The sequence below is a fragment of the Heterodontus francisci genome, chromosome 9, assembly GCF_036365525.1.
Source record: "Heterodontus francisci isolate sHetFra1 chromosome 9, sHetFra1.hap1, whole genome shotgun sequence".
Lineage (NCBI taxonomy): Eukaryota > Metazoa > Chordata > Chondrichthyes > Heterodontiformes > Heterodontidae > Heterodontus > Heterodontus francisci.
Window position 1 is genome coordinate 110,008,034 of NC_090379.1, and position 14,386 is coordinate 110,022,419.

The 14,386-nt window shown below is 43.4% G+C and overlaps 1 pseudogene; it reads right to left on the bottom strand.

Moving 5' to 3' along the window:
* Positions 1–5,924: 5,924 nt before the first annotated feature.
* On the bottom strand, positions 5,925–14,169 carry LOC137373381 (probable G-protein coupled receptor 139; annotated as a pseudogene).
* Between the last annotated feature and the right edge of the window lie 217 nt (positions 14,170–14,386).

Sequence of the window (14,386 nt, forward strand, 5' to 3'; positions counted from 1 at the left end):
TCCCCACCTGTCCCTATATTTCCCTACCACCTACCTCTACTAGGGGCAATTTATAATGGCCAATTAACCTATCAACCTGCAAGTCTTTGGCATGTGGGAGGAAACCGGAGCACCCGGAGGAAACCCACGCAGACACAGGGAGAACTTGCAAACTCCACACAGGCAGTACCCGGAATTGAACCCGGGTCGCTGGAGCTGTGAGGTTGCGGTGCTAACCACTGCACCACTGTCATTCCTTTTGCAGGCTGTAGGGGAATTTAGAAGACTAACTCATGCATAAGCCAATATTATTATTGGCCAGGTCTTACAAAGGATGTGAGCCAATTTTGTAGGTCCTGCCATACATGCCAAATTGTGGGAAAATCACAATCTACTATAAAACTGGCACCACTAGTTCCCATACCAGTGATTGAGAGACCATTAAACAGGGTATTGGTAGACTGTGTAGGACCCTTGCCAAAAACCAAAGTGAGATATCAATACATACTGTCATGCTAGGCCTCCACCTGCCAAGAATGAGGCACATTAATTTTGTCATGGACATTAATATTAAACTGTTACTGGAGTGAAGAAAGGACATGGCTTGAAAAAGCATTTGCATATCAACAGACGGTGCTTGGAAGGACAAAGGACAATTCCCTGACACATTCAACCCACAATGGACCTTGATCACCAGGTATTGTGTGTAAGAGGGGCATTTCAGAGACTGCTAAGGTGATACAACCAGGACTGGTTGGACCAGATGGTCACATGACTAATTGGCTGCTCCAGGGTTTTTTGAACAGGCCACATACAGTTTGAACTGGGAGAGTGTCTGTTTGCTTCTGGACTGAGAAGATCTCTCCTCTCTGCTCCCATAAAGCACACAAATATTCACCAAGGAAGAAAATGCTGACAAAATATTGGTAGAAGCTGAGATTTCAGAGGTTATGTATAGGGTGAGAATTGAGAGGCGGAATGTACTGGAACGTCTGGCTCTGCTTAGAGTGGATGAGTCGCCTGGTCCAGATGGCTTGCATCACAGGTTACTGAAGGAAGTGAAGTTGTACATACCTGGAAGTGCTTGCCATAATGTTCCTAGACACACGGGGGGTGCCAGAGGATTGAAGTGTGACAAATGTGACGCCTTATTCAAGAAAGGGTGTAAGGACAGTCCTTGTACCGACAGACCAGTCAGTTTAACATAATTGTTGGGTCAGATCTTCGAAACAATAATCAGGCAAAAAAAATGGAGACACTTGGAGAGGCTTGAGTTAATTAAAGATAACAAGCATAGATCTCTAAAACACAGATCATGCTTCACTAATCTAATTGAATTTTTTTGATGAAGTAATAGCAAACGTCGATGAAGAGAAAGTAATGGATGCTGTCAATATGTATTTTAAGAAAGAGTTTGACAAAATACCACATAGAATTCTGGTTAATAAAATTGAATCTCATGGACCAGGTGGGTCAATGTCAGTTTGCATTTTTAAAAATGGCTTAATGACAGGAAACAGCAAGTCTTGGGAAATGATTATTTTTCAGACTGGAGGACGGATGACAGTGGTATTGCACAAGGATCCATGTTCGGACCACTGCTTTTCTGTGATATATAGAAGTGATTTGGATCTTGGAGTACAGAATAAAATGTTAAATTTTGCTGATGATACCAAACTTGGAGGAGTGGCAAAATTGTGGATGATGCAAATCAACTGCAATAGGACATAAATAGGTTATCAGAATGGACAGACAAGTGGCAAATGGAATTTAATACAGAAAAGTCTGATGTGCTGCAGTTTGGCAGAAGGGATAGGGTGAGGGCAATATAGATTTAATGACACAGTTCTCAAGAGTGTGTAGCGACAGAGGGAGGTGGGGGTGCATTTCCATACATCTTTGAAGGTGGAAGGAGGTATTGAGAGAGTGTTTAGCAAATCATATAAGATCTTGGACTTAATAAATAGATGTATTGAGTTCAAAAGAAGGGAAGTTATGCTGAACCTGGATAAAGCTCTGGTTAGACCACAACTAGATTTTTGTGTCCGGTTCTGGTCACCACAATTTAGGAAGGATCTGCAGGTCTTGGAGATTGTGCAGAGAAGGATTTATTGGAAGGATTCCAAGGATAAGGATTTCTAGCTATAAGGTTAAGTCGGAAAAGCTGGGATTGTTCTCTTTGGAGCAAAGGAAATTGAGAGGAGAATTGATAGAAGTGTCCAAGATTATGACAGTTTTCGATAAGGCAGACAAAGTAAACGTTCCCATTAGCTGATGGTACAGGACTAGGCTATACAAATGTAAGGTTTTGGGCAAGAGATGCAGGGGGAATGCGAGGAAGAACTTTTTTCTGCAACAGGTGGTAATGACCTGGAACTCACTGCCTCCGAGGTTGGTGGCAGAGGAGACGATCAATGATTTCAAATAGAAACTAGATGGGTACTTCAAGGAAATAAACTTCCAGGGTTCTGTGGATAGAATGGGGGAATGAAACTGATTGGATTGCTCTCTGAAGAGCCAGCATAGATTTGATGGGCTGAATGGCCTCCTTTGTATCGTAATGACTCTATGGCCTCTACATTTCCTTAGATATGGAGACCAAAACTGTGCACAGTATTCCAGGTGTGGTTTCAAAAGGTCTATACATTTGTAGAAAGACTTCCTTATTCTTGTACTGCAATCACCTGGCTATTAAGGCCATCATGTCTTGCTAATTGCTTGCTGTACCTGTTTGCTAACCTTCTGTGTTCCTTGGAGGACGACATCCAAATCTCTCTGAACATTAGCATTTGGATGTTTCTTGCCTTTTAAAAATATTCTGTTTTTCTATTTTTACTTAAAGTGAATAACCTCACACTTACCACATTATACTCCATCTGCCAGCATGTTGCCCACTACTTAACCTGTCTATATCTCTTTGCAGCCACTTTTCATCCTTACAGCTTACAGTCCCACCTATCTTTGTATTGTCAGCAAACTTAGATGCAGTCTCAGTCTCTTTGTCTAAGTAATGAATATAGGTTGTAAACAGCTGAGGCCCCAACACTGATCCACCAGTTACAGCCTGTCAACTTGAACATGCCCCATTAATGCTTACTCTGTACTTCCTGTCCATTAAGCAAACCTTCATCCATGGTAATATATTATCTTAAATCCATGAGCCCTTATCTTGCATATTAACCTTTTGTGAGGTACCTCATTGTACGCCTTTTGGAAATCCAAGAATATTACATCTATTGGCTTCCCTTTATCTACACTACTAGTTAGTACCTCAGAAATGCTAATAAATTTGTCAAACAGGATTTCCCTTTCATAAAACCTAGTCAACTCTGTCTGATCTTGCTTTGGCTTTCTAAGTGCATTATTAAGGCTTCCTTAACAAAGATTCCAGTATTTTCCTGAAGACTGATGTCAGGCTAACTGACATTTAGGGCTGGATTTTAATGGCTCGATGGCATTCTTGGCAGTAAGCTTGAAACAATGCACGGCACACGCATGAAATGAGAACCATGGAGTTGCCGTGATATTACGTACGGCGGCTCATTGGCATGGAGGGGGTGGAGTGCCCACCCCAATGACATAAAGGTGCTCCATCACCAGCAATGGCATCTGGTGCCACTGTGCGGATGTCTGCGGCATTTTTGAAGGGCTTCAGGCCCTTCAGTTTCATTTACATTTTTAAAGGTCCCATTTTAATAAAAACTGCAGAAAAAAAATTATTTTATTTTATTTTTTTAGAGATACAGCACTGAAACAGGCCCTTCAGCCCACCGAGTCTATGCAAACCATCAACCACCCATTTATAGTAATCCTACACTAATCTTATATTCCTACCATATCCCCATGTGTCCCTATATTCCCCGACCACCTACCTATACTGGGGGTAATTTATAATGGCCAATTTACCTATCAACCTGCAAGTCTTTGGTGGTGGGAGGAAACCGGAGCAACCAGCAAAAACCCACGCAGACACAGGGAGAACTTGCAAACTCCGCACAGGCAGCACCCAGAATTGAACCCGGGTCGCTGGAGCTGTGAGGCTGCGGTGCTAACTACTGCGCCACTGTGCCGCCGAATGACATAAAGGGAGAGGAATCCCCTCTCTGCCCCCCCCCACCCCCCCCACCGCTGCCCCACACTGGGTACTCGTTTAATACATATCTCCCAGAGAAAGCACATTTTGATATTCTGAACTCCCCTACCCACCCCCACTTAAGTTCAACACCTTTGATCTTCAATCCCTTCCCATCATCACCACAACAAATAGGAGTAGTTCTCTCAGCTCCCCCCCACCCACCCTGTGAATTTCACTCCTTCCTCCAAACGGAGATTCAAAGGCACGGGAGTTCTGGTCACTGGCTGAAATATCGGCATGGGACATCGCTCCAAGGTAAGTATTTATTCATTCATTTAAATTTAATTAGCATATGTAGATTAAGGCTCCTCCACCGAGCCGTCGGGACAGGGGGGTGGTGGTTTGGGGAGGGCGCCCCGAGGCCCCGCTGCTGGCTGTAAAATGTGAGCAGCCTTCCCAGCGTTGAGGCCCAAGGTGGGCCTCTCCTGGAAGAATTTTTCGCACCCCCCATCACAAATCCCGACATTGGAGCCCTGTTAAAATTCAGCCCCAAGTTCGTGTTTTCTCTCTCCCTCCTTTCTTGCATAGGGATGTTACATCTGCTGGCTTCCAATCAGCCAGGATCACACTAGATTAGATTAGAGATACAGCACTGAAACAGGCCCTTCGGCCCACCGAGTCTGTGCCGACCATCAACCACCCATTTATACTAATCCTACACTAATCCCATATTCCTACCAAACATCCCCATCTGTCCCTATATTTCCCTACCACCTACCTATGCTAGTGACAAATTATAATGGTCAATTTACCTACCAACCTGCAAGTCTTTTGGCTTGTGGGAGGAAACCGGAGCACCCGGAGAAAACCCACGCAGACACAGGGAGAACTTGCAAACTCCACACAGGCAGTACCCAGAATCGAACCCGGGTCCTTGGAGCTGTGAGGCTGCAGTGCTAACCACTGCGCCACTGTGCTGCCCCAAATTTAGTGAATTTTGAAAAATCATAGCCAGTGCCTCCATTATCTCTGCATCTACCTCTTTTAGAACCATATGATGTCGGCCATCAGGTCCTGGGGATTAGCCGGCTTTTAACACATTAAGTTTCTCCAATACTTGTTCTCTGCTGATATTAATTACTTTAAGTTATTAGCTCTTAATGGGCTTCAGTTACCCTCTATCTCTGGTATGTAATTTATGTTTTCTACTATGAAGAAAGATGCGCAATATTTGTTTCATCTCTCTGCCAATTCCTCATTCCCCATGACAATTTCTCCTGTCTCTGCTTCTATGTGACCAATGTTTACTTTAGCTACTCTCTGACATTTTTATGCACTTGTAAAAGCTCTTACAATCTACTTTAATCAACTCTTCAAATTGATCAGCTGAAACTTTCACAGTTCTCTGTCCCTCCATCCTTAATTATAGTCTCCAGTAATTTCCTGACAGAAAATGTTAGCCTAACTGGTCCATAAATCCCTGGTTTACCTCTCCCACCTTTCTTAAATAGCAGAGTGATATGTACAATTTTTGAATTTAAAGGATCGTTTCTTGAATTGAGAGAACTTTGGAAGATGATACAAAAGCCGAATACTTTGGATGCTGGAAATCCAAAATAGAAACAGAAATTCCAGAAATACTCAGCACGTCATGCAGCATCTGCACAGAGAGAAACAGTGTTAATGGGTAGAATTTTACTGGGGCTGAGAGGCGGGGAGGTGCCGGTAAACTAGCGCGGATCTACGTTGGGGCTGCTTTCCGTTGCAATCCCACCTCCGGAGCATTTACCAGTTGTGCGACTGGATGTGCAGCGGCTGCCAAGGAGGTGGCCAACCATTTGCATAATTAAATGCCTTATTAAGGGCCATTTTACGAGGCTGCCAGCAGTTTGTCGACAGCAGGATGACACCCAGCACGTGGGGAGGCCACCAACTTAATGCAGGCGGCCTCCCTGCGGTGCTCGAGGGGCAATTCGGTGCCGGAGTCTTCATGGCCCAAAGAGGGGGCTACCTGCAGGCAAGGACACCCCTATGGGACAAATGAAACCCCCAGAGAGGTTTCATCTCTGACTGTCATCCCCCTGCTTTATTCATTTATTTTTACTTACCTGGAAGTGCCTCATTTGGCCTCCTGCATGACTCAGCAATGACCAATGTTCCTGGTGATGATGCTGAGGCTTTCGAGCTGTCTGCTCTCTGGTTGGACCGGCATGGTGAGGAGTCTGCACGCCGTTCTTAATTGGATGATGGGCCAGCAGGAGGCCAATTAGGAGGCTGCCTATGGTACAATTGCTGAGATGGTCCCACTGCTGGAAAGTGCAGGCTTGGACCCACTTTGCAACCTGACATTGGGATCTGGAAGCCTGTGGTAAAATTCAGGCCAATGTTTCAGGTCGATGACTTTTCAACACAATCTACCATCAAATTCTGTATAAAGTTCTGACGAAGGGTCATCGACCTGAAACATTAAATCTGTTTCTCTTTCCACAGATGCTGCCAAACATATTGAGAACTACTGGCATTTTCTGGTTTTTATTTTGGAAAACTACCACCAGCAATGTATTCATCTACTTCCCTTAAGTCGCTGGGATGAAAACCATCTGGTCCTGGGGATTTTTTATTCTTTTGTAACATTAATTTCTTCATTATTGTTATTCTCTTAGATTAATTTTGGGGAGTCCCCATCCCTGATTCAATATTATTCTGCTTGGGATGTCCAGCATGCTATCCTCTTCCTCTTCTGTAAATACTGGTGAAAAGTAATGATTTAACGTACCTGCCACTTACATATTTTCATTTATAATACAACTATTATCAGCTTTTAAGGCACTCACATTGCTCCTAATCACATTCTTTTAATGAATATAAATCTAAAAGCATTTTGTGTTGATTTTAATACAATTTGCAAGTTTCTGGTCCTACTCCCTTTTTGCAACTCTTACTATTAGTTTCGTACCTTTGGAACGATGAAAGGGATGGAGAAGAGAAGATGTGTTTGGTGGTGGCATCACACTTGAAGTGGCAGAAATGCCAGAGAATGAACCATTGAACGTGGAGGCTGATGGGGCGGAAGGTGAGGTTAAGGGAAACCTGATCATTGCTCTGCGGGTGATGAGGACAGATGTGTGTAAAATGGGATGAACATGGTCGAGGGCTCAGTAAAACCTGGTAAAGGGGAATACTTAACTGAAGGAATAGGAAGATATATCAGAAGCACTGGTGTGGAAGGTGGCATGGTCAGAATTGAGGTGATGGATACGGAGAAACTGGGAGAATGTAATAGAGTCGTTACAGGAAACAGGATGGGAGCCTGGTAATCAAGGCAGCTGTGGGAGTCAGTAGGTTTAAAGGAGATTATTGTTCACAGACTCTCCTCAGAAATGAAGGTAAATTGAGAAATGGAGGTAAATTGAGAAATGGAGGGGAAGAATTCGTGATTGAACCAAACTGAGGAAACTGGACAATTTTAAATTGATGGGAAGGGTCAGATGGGTTGCGGATTTAGGTTGCAGCAGATTGGACAGGGAGAAATAACATACTGTTGAGACAGGAAGAAATAAGAAGCACGTGACAAGAACAATTTCAAATGATGGGTCTTCCAGGGCAGTCCTGTTTGTGGACCTTGGGAAGGAAAGCAGGATATGTGGATTGGGAGCCATGAGCCTGGAGGCCACGGGGGGATCATTTCCAGAGGAGATGAGGTCAGTGATGGTCTGGGAAACAAAGTAGACACAGTGATCTGTTACAGAAGTGTATGGCAGTAAACCAGAGTCAGTGATAGAAAGATAGCTCTGCTTTTCGGTGATCTGCTTTAATCATTTGACTAATTTAACAATTGCAGTGAATGGATATTTGACTGCATTCTTCAGCTGCTCTCTGAATTTAGTCTGGGTCACTGCATAAATACAGGTGTTGGTGCAAGTGCTCAAAAGCTGCAGCATGTAGCCAGATTGTCCAATGATGTATGCAGGATCATGGGGACCTGTGTAATAACCCAGGTTCGAAATTCGCCAATAAAGGAAAAATGCAACATTTGTCATCCATAACAGTATAAAACTACCAGATATGGTGAAGAGTAAAATGATGGATTTCCTTCGGTTCTCCATCTCTGGGTCAGTGTGATTCTCACTCTTGCTGTGATCCAATAGTTTCCTGCGGATTCTGCTGGCCACTAAAATGTGTCTGACAGTCAGAGCATTGAGCAGTAAAATCAGAACGAATGGAAGGAAAGGGGTTAAAATAATACTGAGGCTGTGAAATGCTGCCCAGGCAGCTTCAGTGTAGTAGCTCAGTGATTCAATACCCCCCCAGGGAACATTGTCAATTATATATTCAGGTTCATATATAAAGTACCAAGGAATATTTTTCAAGCAGAAGAACACACTCACTGTCATTATAACCACAGCTGCAGTTTTCTCCGTGCAATATTTTGTTTTCATTTTGTGGCAACAAATTGCAACAAATCGATCAAAGGTGAAAGTGATGGTGAACCAGACAGAAATGTCTGTGGCTGCAGAAAGTAGGACAAGTAAGAGAGAAAGTGCAGGAGTGGTCTCCAGGTAAGTACCTGGGAAATGATAAGGAATAACTGTAAACAGTATCACATCAGTGAAAACGACCAGTAGATCTGCCACTGCCATGGCCACCAGGTAGTGGGTGATACATTTGGAGAGTCCGCACTTTCCTTGTGACAGGATCACAATGGCCACTGAGTTAACTGAAATAAATAGAGAAATGTAAGGGGATAATATGTTGCCATCTAAGAGAACGTGGCAATTGCATAGGAACATGGGGACTTCAGACGAGGAATTAGCTAATTATCCTATCAAGCTTGCTCTGCCGTTCAGTTAGACCATGACTGATCTGTATCTTATTTATATTTATCTGCCTTGGTTTTGTAACCTCCAATACACTTGTCTTCTCTTTCTTCTTTCTTCCTTTGGCCTCCTTGTCTCGAGAGACAATGGGTAAGCGCCTGGAGGTGGTCAGTGGTTTGTGGAGCAGCGCTAACCCGTAACTGCTGCCTTCCATGTTGTTTCAGTCGCTGTGAGGCGACTATGAAGTGACCTCTCCATGGCGCATGCCTGGGCGAATGTATGGAGGTTGAGAGTTGCCCAATCGTCAAAACCCCCCTCTCGCTAACAGCAGTCTATTAATCTAGCTTTTAATATTTTGAATGGACCTATCTTTAGCAGCTTTTTGGGGAGAGAGTTCTTGATTTCCACCACCCTTTGTGTGAGGAAGTTCTTCCTGACATCACCCTCGAAGAGCCTTGCTCTCATTGTAAGGCTATGTCCCATTGATCTGCACAGCCCCCGAGAATGGGAATAGTTTCTTTCTGTCTGCACTACCAAATCCTTTAATCATCATAACCATTTCAATTAGTTGACTCTTTGATCTTCCATATTCAAGGTAAAACAAGCCTTGCCTATGAAACTGGTGCTCATAATTTAACTCTTTCAGCAGTGATATCAATCTGGAGACATTCTACAACCTTCTCGACTCAATATTGAGTTCAATAATTTCAGACCATGTGCCCCATTATTTTTGTATTATTTATTTATATATTATCTATTCTTTTACATATTTTCTCTTTGAATTATTTATTTTTTAACCATGCGCTAGTTCTTAGTCTGGATTTTAAGACCTCACTGCCGAGATCAGCAGTGAGCTCAAGAAAATGCACGCCAATGTGCTGCCACAATCTCAAGTGCGGCAGCTCATCTATCGCCAGGGCGGCCGGTCACATTCCCCCACCCCGCAATCTCGTGGAGAGGGCAAGATATCGGTCACCAGCAATGGCATCCACTGCCTATGTGCAGGAGCTGGCGCCATTTGTAAAGGGCAGCCAGACCTGACCAATTAAAATGTCTAATTTACTACCTCACCAGAATTAAATCACTAAATTTCTAATGCCCCTTCTCCCCATTAAAAATTAGAATAACTCCTTACCCTTCACCCCCCAAAGCACTTAACTTTTACATCTGACCTTACCTCACAAACTGCACAAAGTTTAAGGTTCAAACCTTCCCACCATCCTCAGCACCCGTTGGGTGAATTTTACAGACCCCAACCCCCCCGCCCCACCCAACGTCACGGCTCATGGAGAGGAGGTGTTCAGTAAATACCTCTGGGAGATGGCTGCCGTGCACCCCGATGTCGGGAGGACCTGGCCCGATATGGCCAGTGGTGGCGAGGCCTGATGGTGGCATCCCACCACTTGGCAATGTGATGTTTAAATAAATTAAGACCATTGAAAAAATTAGATTCACGTTCCCGCCATCTGTTCATCGTGCTGCTGGCCAGCACTCCCAGGCCTTCGGTTACCCGTCTGGGGAATTGAGGCGGAGCACTGGTGGATAAGGAGCAAGAAGTAAGTTTCTCAGTGCGGGAGGGAGGGGAGCAGGATCAAAGTCATATCATTGGTGTCGGTGATGGTGGGAAAGGTTATAGTTCAAAGGTTATTCCCTTTTGGGGGGGATGGTCAGGTGGACAAGGTAAGCGTTTTGGGGAGAGAGGGCAAATAATTAATTCTATTGTTATTGGGGGGTGGGAGTGGGGCAAAATAAACGTTTTCATTTTTTTTCATTCAATTATTCTTTAAAAACATTAAATTGAACAATAGGCTTTGGACTCTAGGCTTTAGTGGGCGTAAAAGTGGATAAATCCCCAGGCCCAGAGGAGATGCATCCCAGGCTGTTGTGTGAGGCAAGGGAGGTGATAGCAGGAGCTCTGACACAAATTTTCAGATCCTCTCTGGCCACGGGAGAGGTGCCAGAGGACCGGAGGACAGCGAATGTGGTACCGTTATTCAAGAAGGGTAGAAGGGATAGGCCTGGTAATTACAGGCCAGTGAGTCTAACATCAGTGGTTGGGAAACTATTGGAAAATAGTCTGAGGGACAGGATTAATGTCCACTTTGAGAGGCAGGGAATAATCAGGGATAGTCAGCACGGCGTTGTCAGGGAGAGATCGTATTTAATTGATTGAATTTTTCGAGGAGGTGACTAGATGTGCAGATGAGGGTAAAGCAGTTGATGCAGTCTACATGGATTTCAGTAAAACTTTTGATAAGGTCCCGCATGGGAGATTGGTTAAGAAGATAAGAGTCCATGGGATCCAGGGCAATTTGGCAAATTGGATCCAAAATTAGCTTGGTGGCAGGAAACAGAGGGTAATGTTCGACGGTTGTTTTTGCAAGTGGAAGCCTGTGACCAGTGGTGTAGTACAGGGATCAGTGCTGGGACCCTTGCTGTTTGGAGTGTACATTAATGATTTAGACATGAATATAGGAGGTATGGTTAGTAATTTCGCAGATGACATGAAAATTGGTGGTGTCGTAAATAGTGAGGAGGAAAACCATAGATTACAGGACGATATAGATGGGCTGGTAAAATGGGTGGAGCCGTGGCAAATGGAATTTAATCCTGAGAAGTGTGAAGTGATGCATTTTGGGAGGACTAACAAGGCAAGGGAATATACAATGGATGGTAGGACCCTAGGAAGTACAGAGGGTCAGAGGGACCTTGGTGCACTGGTTCATAGATCACTGAAGGCAGCAGCATAGGTAGATAAGGTGGTTAGGAAGGCATATGGGATACTTGCCTTTATTAGCTGAGGCATAGAGAATATAAGAGCAGGGAGGTTATGATGGAGCTGTCTCAAACGCTAGTTAGGCCACGACTGGAGTGCTGTGTACAGTTCTGGGCACCACACTACAGGAAGGATGTGATTGCACTGGAGAGGGTGCAGCGGAGATTCACCAGGATGTTGCCTGGGCTGGAGCATTACAACTACGAAGAGAGACTGAAAAGGCTAGGGTTGTTTTGCTTAGAACAGAGAAGGATGAGGGGGGGACATGATTGAGGTATACCAAATTATGAGGGGCATTGATAGGTTAGATAGGAAGAGACTCAAAATGGCGCCAGTGCCTGTGAACAGGTAGCTGAGGCCATTGCCACGGATGGACTGCTTCCCCATCCACATCATCGGCGGGGAGCGGGGGCGGCCTGCCCTGGCTATTTAAGTGAGCTAATTTCGGCTGCAGAGTAAATATTTCAGCCAATGATGTATATTTGAGGCTGGCCCTCCTCCTGCACTGGCAAACTTATCTCTTTCCCCTTCCCCACCCGAACGGGGATCTGAAGGCAAGGGAGTGCCAGCAGCCATGTAGATGATCGTGGTAGGCCCTCAAAATCACTGGTATGTCTATTTAAATATAACAATTTTATTCATTTGAAGATGTTAATTGTCGTCTCATCACCCAACGGTGGGGTGGCTGCCACGGAACCATATCACCACCAGGAGGGTCGGGCCAGGCTTTCATAGTTTCACGGTCCATGACAGGCCTCATATGGAGACATCTTAGCCCTCCTCCCCCACCATTGAACGCGATGCCTGTGGGAGAACAAAATCCAACCCTTTAACTTGTTTTTTTTTCATGTTTTTGCTTTCAGATAGAGCTGTTCATTATTCTGCCATTAGCACTCTCTCTGGACTCATGCTTTGTGTTCACTACAACTATTTCTGTTCCATGACATCCCTGTAATTTAATCTTACCGTCCCTCTGGCCGATCAGAGACATTCCCTCGTTCTTCTTCACCCTCCCCCCTTTCACTATGCTCAAAGACTGTTACATTTCTAACTTTTCCCATTTCTGATGAAAGGTCACAGATTGAAAATTTATCTCTGTTTCTCGCTCTACAGATGCTGCAAGACTTGCTGAGTATTTTCAGCACTTTCTGTTGTCTCAATCTTCTGCTTCTACGCCTCACACCGCCCATGCTGAACACAGTTTTGTTCTCTCACTTAATCAATTAATATCCCTTTTCAACTTTCTGCCCTCATCTAACTTAGTGTGGTTAGCAAACATAAATATACAGCTCTCTATTCCATCATACAAGTTATTAATGTGCACAGTGAAAAGCTCTACTCCCTACTGTACCACGTTAGTTACCTCCTCACAAAGTTCAACTAGGTGAGGTGTTAATATCCATTTACAAATCTAGTTCCAGATAAGGATTCCAGAGTTTAAGGGAGTCATACCTAATGATCCGAGAGGCAAGAAATTACAGTTAATGATACTGGGGAGCATGGCAATTATATTTAGGGATTTAGGAGAGCATGGGATTTATGAATGGGGATCCCAAATGACTTGCATTTATATAGCGCCATTCATAATGTCAGAAACACCCAACGTATTTTTTCCTTTTGAAGTGTTCTCGCTGTTATAACGTACGAAGTGCAGCAGGCAATTTGCACATAGCAAGCTCCCACAAACAGCAATGTGATAATGACGATGAATGATTCACAATATCAAGGTAATTGAATCATTGATAAATGTCAGAATTTTGTTCTGGACTTATATATTTCAAAAATCAATAATTATTATGGGAGTTAGTAAAGAAACAATAGCATGAATCACAAAAAATAGCAGAGAGCAAGGGTAAGAGAAAGAGCGAACGAGGGCACATTGTATACTGAAGAAGGTGATTTTCAGAATTAATTCAGATTGTGCTGCAGTAACAGTGTTGAGAGTGTGTGAGGGGAGCAGGAAGATGAGACAATGGAAGATGGGCTGATGGTTGATGAACTCTGGTTTTAAAATTGGACAGGTTCTGGCAGCTGAAGGGACACAGCCCTGCTCAATGTATGTCACCAGTAAGGGTGAATATATCTAGTAAAAGGTTTTCAGTATGGTGCCACTTGCTGCACGCAAGCCCATTTTCCTCTCATCACCATTTCTGGTCGTGCTTTTATACCAAAATATAATATTGAAACTTCTGATGTAAACATTTATAATGGCATTTCCTGATGTAAAGAGATTAATGATTTGTTGTTGAATCAATCAAATCACACAAAATAGTTTTTGAAAAGTGTTTGGCATTTATCCTGATTACAGAAATCTCTAATCACTTAAATAATGTATTTACCAAAATGCTAAAAAAATCAGAAAAATATTCATTTAAAAATAACATTGTTACATTTGCAAAATAACATAGTGAAAAGGCATTTGTTTCCATTAAATGTTTAATTGACTTACCAAGAACTCCAAGAACTGCAAGAACAGCATAGTAAATGTCTTCTATTTGATGGAATATTGTTGGTTCACGCATTCTTTGTGAGATCTAAGTATCTGTTGATAACAGAGAAATAACTCTGCCTGACTGCACAAAACATTCTGAGGAACCTTGTATTTATACAGGAGGGAATTCTCCAGTGAGTTATCAGTTGCATCATTATGAATATTAATTACAGTTCATTGAACAAACAAGTGGAATCATTTATGAAAACTGACAAGCTCATCATGGAATAAAATATAACTCACTAGAC